Genomic DNA, 10557 nt, shown 5'->3' on the forward strand with positions numbered 1-10557 from the left:
AGAAAGAGAGGTTCCCGAACGGCGGTGGGGGGTGGGGGGGAAGGGCCAACCACCTCGTCTCTTCCTCCGCAGCGCTGGGTGGGGCTGGCAGACTCCCTTCTTCTCATGGCACTGATTTGATCTCCACAGCTCAGAAAACACGTGCAAACACTCAGAAGATACCCAAGCACAGTGTCCTTTACCTGGCTCCCAGTCGCTGGCTCTCGGCCTCTATCTGTCTCTGTCTCTGTCACTCGCTCTCTGTCTTTCTCTCTCTCCTTCTCTGGCTCTCCCAGCCCCCCACCCCTGCTCTTCCTCCCACTCTTTCTCTCTTTCCTGCCCCCCTCCTCTCTTTCTCTCTTTCTCTCTCCCTCCCTCCCTCCCTCCCTCCCTCCCTCCCTCCCTCCCTCCCTCTCCCTCCCCCTCCCTCCTCCCTCCTCCCTCCCTCCTCCCTCCTCCCTCCCTCCCCCCCCCACCCCCACTCCTCCCTCCCTCCCTCCCTCCTCCCTCCTCCCTCCCCCCCCCCCCCTCTCTCTCTCTCTCTCTCTCTCTCTCTCTCTCTCTCTCTCTCTCTCGTCTCTCTCCCCCTGCCCGCCTTCCTCCCCTCCCTTTCTCCCTTCCTCTCTTTCTCTCTCCCTCTCCCTCACCCATCCCCACTCCCCCCCCCCATCCCCGGTCGGTCATGTGGCATCCTCATTTTCCACGAGAAGTCAGGAAGCCGGAAGCGATGTTGGACTGATGTTCGCATGCTACGGAATCCCCCTTCCCCGGGGATAGCTGCGCTGCTGAAGGGGATAGCCGCGTTGCCTCTGGCGGGCCGTGGCGGGTGGCGATGGTGTCTTTTCTTCTGTATGGATAGAAATGATTTGAAGAGGAGGCAGGATGGGCCTAGGTCCACTGACTCACACCAAGGCCCTTTGGGAGCTTTTCAGTGAATCGGGACGGAACATTGCTCTCCGTGCGGGGAGGGAACCGGGATGGGGCACCCCGAGATGGACCGCTTTGGCACACACGTGAGTTGGAATTTCAGGCGCTTCGGACGCGACGGGTGGGCTACCGGGACGCTCTGCCGCTCTGCCTCCCCGCCTCTCCCTCCCTCTTCTTCCTGACCTGAAAGGAGGACCAAAATCTTCCTCCTCCAGAAGCTCAAGCTCAAGCTCAAGCTCAAGCTCAGAGCCCGCCGTTTCGTTTCGAGTCAGTGAATTCTGGCTTGGGCTTCTCCTGCGTGTGTGTGTGCGTGTGTGTGTGTGGTGGTGGTGGTGGTGGTGGGGGGGGGGGCACAGTGCACGCGTCCCCCGGCCGTGGGTTGCTCTCTTCTCGAGCTGTCTCTTGGGGACAGGAACTTCTCAGGCGACAACTCAGAAGGATCGTGGAGGGAACATCGTTTTTCCTCCCTCTCCCACGACTGATCGATGCGGACGTACACACGGGAATCTCGCGCCCCCCTTCCCCGCCCCAACTGAGAGGAGTCACCGGTACGTGGACATCCTTGCGGTCACAGACGCTCTCCGTGGCTCTTCTATGTGGCCGGGCTCCCTGGCCTTCCTTCACCGCCCCCGCCCACCCCCCGATGAAGTTGCATCATCGTTCGTAGTGTCAATGCTGTGAGGAGATAAGCTTTTCGAAATAAAATTCTCCCCGCCTTTCCTTCCCAAGGGCACCGTGAACACCTACCTACCTACTCTCGTGTGCAGTGCTTATGGACCCAGCTGGAGCAGAGGACCCTCTCCGACACACCCACGGACTCACTTGCTCCGAGTCGTCGGGGAGAGGGTGTTTGGTTCTGTGTTTTAAACTGGTGGGCCGATGACACGTCATCTCCTAGGAAGCCACCGGGTTCACCTCACCGGTTCGGGTTCGGTGGCGTGAAGTACATTTACATCCTCCTTAGGTTTGACTCTGAAAGTCTTGGGGCCCTGAGTAGGACGCCCCCAAATGTGCCTCCGTGGCGTACGGATGTTTTGGAATTAGAGTGACAACACCACACCGCGAGAGGGACGCTCTGACTCTCCTTTACTTCTCCCCTCTGAAATCGGGAAGAAAATCTCTCACGTGAAAGGGGAGGGGGGCGGGCGGGAGGTGTAGGGATCACGACGAACTGAACTGAACTGAACTGCTTTCATGTCTCCTGAAATGTTCACGAATCATCTAAGTAGGATTGCTCATGACAAACAGAGGACATAGGTGTGGACGAGATAAGAATGTTTAAGGGGAACTTTCCCCCCAGTGCTTGTTTTCTGTAGGCCGACTTCAAGATTTTCCAGCATCTCTGGTCATCTCTGGGCTTACAGCTTGGCTAAGTGCCATGACAGGGTGAAATCTCAGCGAGTGTCTACATCATCGCCACATAAGATAAAATACTGAAACGTTCATGGCTCCACAAGTCTGAGGGTCTCCCTTCTTTGGACCTTTTACGGAGGAGAGACTGAGCATGTTCGGTTCCACGCCTAGCTAGATCTTGTGCTTTAGGGAAAGACTGTACTAGGTAGGAGCCTTGACTTCTACACAGTATTCCATGTTCACGCTGCTCACTGCGGTTGGCTTCCTTACTTTCACTGAAGGAAAAAAAAAAAAAAAAAGAAAGAAGAAAAAAGACAGTGTCCAAGGACGAAGCATTGTAAAGAAGGAACGTGTGTGGTCCTTCTTTAAGGACCTGAACCTGATGTCGCCATCCTCATGGGAGGAAGAGGACTTTTTTTTTTTTTTTTTTTTTTTTCCGGGGGGTGGGGGGGTGGGGGGGCGCGCGGGTGGAGGCAAATTAGGAAGTATGGAGATGAGGTTTGGGGGAAGGAGCGAGAGGTTTTAGTCCTAAAGGTAGTCATTTCTCAATGGGAAAGAAAGAAATCAAGGGAAAAGCTAAAAATGGGCACAGACGATTGGAAAAGGCGTGTGAAGAAAAGAGGCTTTCGAAAGGAATCAGATCTGTGGTCAGGACTGGATGAGGATGGATACAAAGACAGAAATGACTTTTCACATCAACATTGAAACCAGTGCCAAATTAAGATTTAGTTGCCTCTCTCTGTTCAAAGGACCAGGTTTGGGTTTAGGGTTTGGGTTTTTCTTCTATCGGTCTGCTCTGTCCATCATGAGAGATTAGATTAGATTAGGAAAGGATCTTTTCCTTTATCTTTAAGGAGGGAAAGAAAGAAAGAAAGAAAGAAAGAAAGAAAGAAAGAAAGAAAGAAAGAAAGAAAGAAAGAAAGAAAGAAAGAAAGGAAGGGAAGGAAGGAAAAGAAAGGAAGGACGGAAGGACGGAAGGAAGGAAGGAAGGAAGGAAGGAAGGACGGAAGGAAGGAAAGAAGGAAGAAAGAGAGAGAGAGAGAGAGAGAGAGAGAGAGAGAGAGAGAGAGAGAGAGAGAGAGAGAGAGAGAGAGAGAAAGCTTATGTCTTTGTCAAAAGTCATCACTTATTTTCTAGGCTGCCTTTATCAGGTCTCGGAGGACTCACATCGACTTCGTCCTCTCGATAGTCAAAGAACCAGGTCTGGCTCAGAACTGAAAAAGAAGCTTCTCTCTCTGCCTAGCAAGTCTTTCCTTGGGATGCTGGTGACATGCCTAAGGAAGCACTGTTTCACGGTGACCTATCATCTGATGAAGTGCCTTACGATCTTTTGGATATTTTGGACACACTTGCCCCCAAATTGAAGGACCGATGAAGTCCTTTGGACTTAGAGATAGGATCCAGGAGGAGAGGGCCCTCCAAGTAGCTCAAAAAATGTGTTCTCTCTCCTGAGAAATGAGAGAGATGAAACTGACTAAGTTTCTTGGGGAGGTTCGATGACACGGGAAGCGTTGTCCAAAGAGGAAGGAACGACGTGAAGTCTTCTTTGGCTTGTGTCTGTACACCGATGTGTTCTAACGGTTCCAGAAATGATGGGATCTTTCTTCCCGGAAGTCTTCTCTGCCCTGGCATAAAGGGCTGTCTGTCGTCGTCAAAATGGAGGCTCACACGAAAGGGACTGTACCCAGTATCACGGAGATGTTCTAACCGACTTTCACGCCGAGGCGGCAACAACAGCCCGTTGAAAGATGGTGGGGGTGGCGGGGCACACGTGGGTGGAGCAAGTCCATTCTGTCCTTTCAGCATCCGGTCGGGGCTATGGCAGACGGGAGACGAGACGAGACGAGACGAGATGAGACGAGACGAGACGAGACGAGACGAGACGGCGGCCCAGCCGGTTGCTCCCTGGCCAACCTCCCCCCTGCCCCTCCCCTTGCATTCCTTCACCCGCCCATCCCACGGTGTCTTGAAGAGGAGTCCGATTGTCAATAGACGTGGGCAGGAAGATTTTCTACGGTCTACCGGCAACGGGAACGGCGACGTCTGACCTCTCGTGCTTGTAACCCTGGGGGGTGGGGGTGGGGGTGGGGGGGAACGTTTTTCTCTCTGGAAAGAAAACCTCCTCTCTCTGGATCCTCGGACCCCCAGCCACTGGACTTCATTCCACTGCCACTTATTTATTTATTTATTTTTGTGGGATGCGGGCCTCTCACTGTTGTGGCCTCTCCCGTGGCGGAGCACAGGCTCCGCGGCCATGGCTCACGGGCCCGGCCGCCACGCGGCGTGTGGGATCTTCCCGGACCGGGGCACGAACCCGTGTCCCCTGCATCGGCGGGCGGATCCTCAACCACTGCGCCACCGGGGAAGCCCTCCACTGCCACTTCGTAGGGGTCATCCAAACATTCTTGTGACCGTGGCTATGTTTTCCGTGTGGGTTGAGGTCTTCCCTCACCGCAAGCCTGATGTCCTCACCGTGGCACAGAGACTGTTAAAGAAACGAAATGTGCTTGCCGCCTGGGGTCTGCCTTCCACAGGCTTCCGGGTGATCAGATCGAGGCACCCCTTTCACTGGGCAAATCCTACAATTCTTCACAGAAGCTCTTGAAAACTTTTTTGGAACCGGCACTCGTCCAGTCACGCTCAATCATCAGGCAGGGCCGGCAGAACCGATGGAAAAACTGGACTCCAAGAAGAGCAAGAATGACTTCCATGGGGTTGAGTGACCTGAGGAGGAGGAGGAGGAGGAGGAGGAGGAGGAGGAGGAGGAGGAGGAGGAGGAGGAGGATGTGTATGACTACTTGTGTAAAATGGGACTGACTGGGGAAGCGGGGGATACTTAGGGGGTTGGGTGGGATGAACATATACACATTACTGTACATAAAATAGGGAATCAACAAGCATCTCCTACTATAGAGCACAGGATACTCTACTCAATACTTTGTAATAACCTATGAGAGAAAAGAATCTGAAAAAGAATCTTTTCAAAATTATTTATTTATTTATTTATTCATCCATTCATTCATTTATTTATATTGCGGTATGCGGGTCTCTCACTGTTGTGGCCTGCCTCTCCCGTTGTGGAGCACAGGCTCCGGACGCACAGGCTCACGGGCCTAGCTGCTCCGCGGCATGTGGGATTTTCCCGGACCGGGGCACGAACCCGTGTCCCCTGCATCGGCAGGCGGACTCTCAACCACTGCGCCACCGGGGAAGCCGCTAAAATATATATGTGTAGATAGATAGATAGATAGATAGATAGATAGATAGATAGATAGATAGATAGAGATTTATAAAAATCTCTGTCTCTCTGTCTCTCTGTCTCCGTCTCCGTGTCTCTCTCTCTCTCTCTCTCTCTCTCTCTCTCTCTCTCTCTCTCTCTATATATATATATATATATATATATATATATATACATACATACATATATATATATATATACATATATGAGAGAGGGAGGGAGGGAGAGAGAGAGAGAACTGAATCACTGTGCCGTATACCTGAAACTAACACGACATTGTAAATGAATTATATTTCAAATATTTTTAAAAAAAATCTGGAAAAAAAAAAAAGAGAGGGAGTGGGATTAGGACTGATGGTTAAATCTTTTGTTTTCCACATACAAGGGAAACAGAAACAAACAAGGAAAACCCAAGTTTCTTTTTTTATTTTTAAAGATGGATATCCATTTGGTAACTTATACCTCTGTCAGCAGGATGGAATCACTGATCTTTTTCTCCTTACCTTCCTTAATTCAGAAACTCTCAGTGAGGCTTCTTATTTCCTTGGCGATACAGCTATTTGCATACGTTACCTGGAGGCCAAAATTATGTTTCCATGAGACAGGGATACACACTTCTGGATATGAAATTCTGGTGCTACTCGTTTCCCTTAGGGTGTTGTTCTTAACCTGAAAACGGGACTGCATCCCGAAGTTTTGTGAGTTCCCTTCAATCTCTGGCTACGACTCTCTCCATGAATGTTGGCCATTTTCTCCCACCCTTTTGGCTTGGCATCACTGAGGCCTAAAACGGCCTTTTGCCTGAAGCCCTGCAGACGGAAGCTAGAGAACTTGATGAAAACCTTAGAGAAACGGCCACAACGGCTCCTATGGAAAGAATCCTCGTGCCTGTTTCTGTGAGAGCCACTCCGAAATTTGAACCAAACACCCGACGACATCATCAGAGGTATTTCAAACTTCTAAAGTTACTTCGACCCTGACATCTAGAAATCTCCTTCACACACACACACACACACACACACACACACACACACACACACACACACACACGAGTCACCAGCTCAGCTTTAATATGTTCCAAGGAACTTTCAGAGGAGGGAACTGTTGAGCTCCCAGAGTAGGCCGCCCCAAAATGTGCCTCCATGCTCTATTGATTATTTTGAATTCAAGTGACAAGAACCGGCCAGCACAAGAGGGACACACTGGCCCTCCTTTCTGTCCTCCTGCGGAGGAAGATCTCAAGTGAAGACATCTGCTTCCACACATGTCCATGATTCTCAAATGGTGTAGTGGGGTTTCCAGGGTCAGGAAAAGGAGGGGACACCTTTTGCCTGGAGAAAAGGCCTGTTTCTCACACGTCCTCCTCCCGTCACCTCCTCTCTCCCTCCTTCCCTCCCTGCAGTTTGGAGGGGGCAGCCTGAGGGTGGCGAAATTGGGGAAAGAAAAGAGAAAAAGCCATTCATTAAAGAGAAGCTCGAGGCAAAGTCAAAGGCTCCGACCTGACCGGAGAGCTTTCTGCATTTGAATCGAGCGATTGAACGAGGCCCTGCGGAATGAATCGTCCGGACCTCCCCTCCCCCGCTCCTGGCAAAGGTCAGTCCAAGGGGACTTAGGAAGGAGCTCTGGAGAAGGAACGGGGGTGGGGGTGGGGGTGGGGGCGGGACCAACAGACAATAGCCGCTGCCTGCCTGCCTGCCTGCCTGCCTGCCTGCCTGCCTGCCTGCCGGGTTGAGGCCTGAGGGCTGAGGGCCACGCCGCCTCCTGTAACACAATCCCTTCCAGGAAACTGCTGTGATGACTATGTGGCAGTGAATCATCAAATCCGAACTCTCTTGGCCTATTTCTGCAAAAGGCCCGAGTCTCAGCTATGACAGATTCTCTGGATTTCTTCGCACATGGACTGACCCGCACCCTCCCATTCTGTCAGATCCTCCTTTGTACACACACCTCCACTGGAAGGGCTCTTTGGCCTCGTCCAGAAAAAGAACAAGCAAAAACAAACACACAAACAGACTGAAATGATGTGTCGGTATTTATTGGAAAGAAACACGCTCCTCTCACATACTTGAGGGCAGGAAGCGGAAGGCAGGTTCTCGGCCGGAGGGGGACGGGAAACCTGAACCGACGTCGGTCAGCGGGCCGCCCCCCCCACCCCCCTTCTCTCCCACGTCACGTGGGCGTCCCTGCCCTGCTGTTGATATTTCACTTGGGAAACTTCTGTAGGCCGGCCGAGATGCCAGCTTGCTGTCCTGCTGCTTCATGTCCATCTATCTCTGTCAGCCATGCCCAAAAGGCACGTGAAATCATGGAGAGCAAATAGCACACCCAGAGCTCTCTCTCTCTCTCTCTCTCTCTCTCTCTCTCTCTCTCTCTCTCTCTCTCTCTCTCCCCCCCCCCCCGTGTGTGTGTGTGTGTGTGTGTGTGTGTGTGTGTGTGTGTGTGCGCGTGTGTGTGTGTTTGGATTTCCCAGGAACCTATGAGGGAGCAAAGGGAGGGCTGGGTGAAGGAATCCTGGGTGCCTGTCATCGCACACCCTGCAGAGCACCATTTATTTCCATCTCCATATCTGAAAGACACTTAGTCCTCATTTCAGCAACTTGATGGTGATTCCCCTTCTAAATACATGACAAAACCTATGAAGTACTGGACTCATTGAATCTGTAGCTGCTAACAGGGTCCAGGGAGTTTTCAATCAATGGCAGGAAAAGAAATGATCCTGAACATAAAACTGCCAAGAATTCCTATGGATGGAGTTATCGTGGACCGACCACTGGTGAGACGTGCCATGGGGGCTCGCGTTGGACAGACTGGAATGGGATAGGTAGAGCCAGTCATCCCATGTTTTACCTCGAGCTGCAGAAGCAGAGAATATCATCTAAAAGCCTACCTTCATGGTATCTCAGTGCTCAGGGCTCTTCCTTCTCAGGGATCTTGTGTTCTGTAGGGATAATTCACGTGCTGGGGCAGTAGGTTCCCAGTATCATCTTGTGAAATGGATTAAATGATGTCTTCCTTTTGAAAAGATAAAGACTATTTGGAAAAGTTATTAACAGTGAACGCGTGACGTTATCCTCTCTGATCTATAAAGTAGAGTTGACCGTTGAACCACCAACATGGAGGGTTACGGCTGCCGACCCCGACCCCACGCGCTGTGAGCGTCCATGGATAACTTCACACTCAGGGCCCTGTATCTGCGCTTCCACCTCCGGGGACTCAGCAACCGACCACAGATCCTGCAGTGCCATAGTGCACACCTATGGAAAATATCCACCTATGAGTCACACGCACACGCACACACACACACACCCACACACACACCCACACCCCCACACACCCACACACATCACCCCCACCGCCCCCCCACAGACACACACTTCACAGTGCTGTTGGGCAACGGCCCTAGCACAACCTGAGAGCCTTCGTGGTATTCGGACTCCATTACCTTTGGTGTGTGTGTGTGTGTGTGTGTGTGTGTGTGTGTGTGTGTTCGTGTGTTCTTTTACCTTTAGTTTTGAGGACAGAGGTAGGGCCGAAAAGAGGTGAGCAAAGCCTTCCCCTGGAACCTGAGGAGGTGTTTAAGGGTTCTGGTTGGCAGATCACCAGTGTGCTGAGTGCCAGGTCCTGGGGACAGAGCTTCTCGAAAGAAAGAATGTGCTTCTTTGTGTCTTGGTGACCTGCCGACCGACCGACCGACCGACCGACCCTGGTGGGATGTGGAGCCCATCCGTGGGAAGGGCCCTTCTCGCCTGGGTCTCGGGAGGATCCTGGGTGCAGAAAGCTCCGCCCTCTACCTTGTATTTTGCCCGTGGAGTGGAGTTGGACGGTGTTTCTAAAGACTCACGCCGGGATACCAGGTTCTGCCGATTCCGGGACCGAAATAGGTCCTGCTCCATCCCCTCTCTCCCTCTCCCCTCTACTGCCTTCGTTCAGGCTCGCACCTCACCGGTCTCTGTCCTGGCTGGGCCTCTGACGACCCTGCCGGCCTCTACCCTGGCCCCTGCTCCCTTGGTTTCCGTGCCGCGTAGAGAGCCATGGTCCTCAAAAGGCAACTGGTCACCTTCTCCCTTTTGTGGAGTCAGTCCTGGCATGGCTCCTCCTGGCCTGGACGTTAACATCACGTGCAACGACTGACAGACTGTGTCCTTCCTCCCGGCCTGATCTTCTACAGGCTCCCCGCCGAAAAGGGGGGGTAAAAGTCCGCGTGTCTTCCCAAAGTTGAAGATTGGACACGCCTGCCTGGCCGATCGATTCCTAGCTCCGCCACTTGGGAAACCTACTGGATCTTCTGTCGAGACCGCAGAGACATCTTCCTTCGCGGTGCGGTCGTCGGCAGCGGTTCTCTAAGCCGGCCCCGACCGTGTCGGAAAGATGTGTCCCTCCGCCTGTCGAGGACCCGACGAGAGTCAGATACCTTAAGCTCGGTGACTTCCCTGCTGTCTCCCTTTCTGTGGCACAAGCCCATATCCCTGGGTGAGCCCTGTCTTCGCGTGGGCGTGACTTGGCACCACGGTCCGGAGGTCGTGGTGGAAGATCGTGTGCCCACGAAGAAGAGATCCTTGCTCCCGGGGGGGGGGGGGGGGGGGGCGGGGGACGTGGACTCTGGGCATCTAGCGTCCATCTTCTCCACGTTCTTCTGAACCCTGCTCTCCCTCTTTCCGCCCCACAGCTCGCCTGATGGTTCGTGGGGAGATGACATCCCAGCCGGCGAGAGCCAAATGATCTTCCCAACGCACGAGAAAAGGAGAGGCGCGGGCCCGGATCCGTCTTAATTTTCTATGCCTAAGAATTTCTAAGAGTTCTCATCCTCCTTTGGCATCGCCCGCGCCCCCCACCCACCCACCCCCCCCTCACCCACCCCCACTCACACCCCCCCCCCCCCCCCCCACACACACACACTCCGCACCCCCGCCAGAGTATAGTTGCTTTTTCAGATTGCCTCTCTTTGCTCAGATCCAACAGAAGAGATGTTAGGTTCGGACGCTTCTCTGGGTCTTTCTTTGTTTTCTTAGGAGGGCTCCCCGTGTCGCATGAAACTCAGAAGAAATACATGCGTAAGCTTC

This window comes from Kogia breviceps (genome assembly GCF_026419965.1).
Source record: "Kogia breviceps isolate mKogBre1 chromosome 20 unlocalized genomic scaffold, mKogBre1 haplotype 1 SUPER_20_unloc_3, whole genome shotgun sequence".
Classification (NCBI taxonomy): domain Eukaryota; kingdom Metazoa; phylum Chordata; class Mammalia; order Artiodactyla; family Physeteridae; genus Kogia; species Kogia breviceps.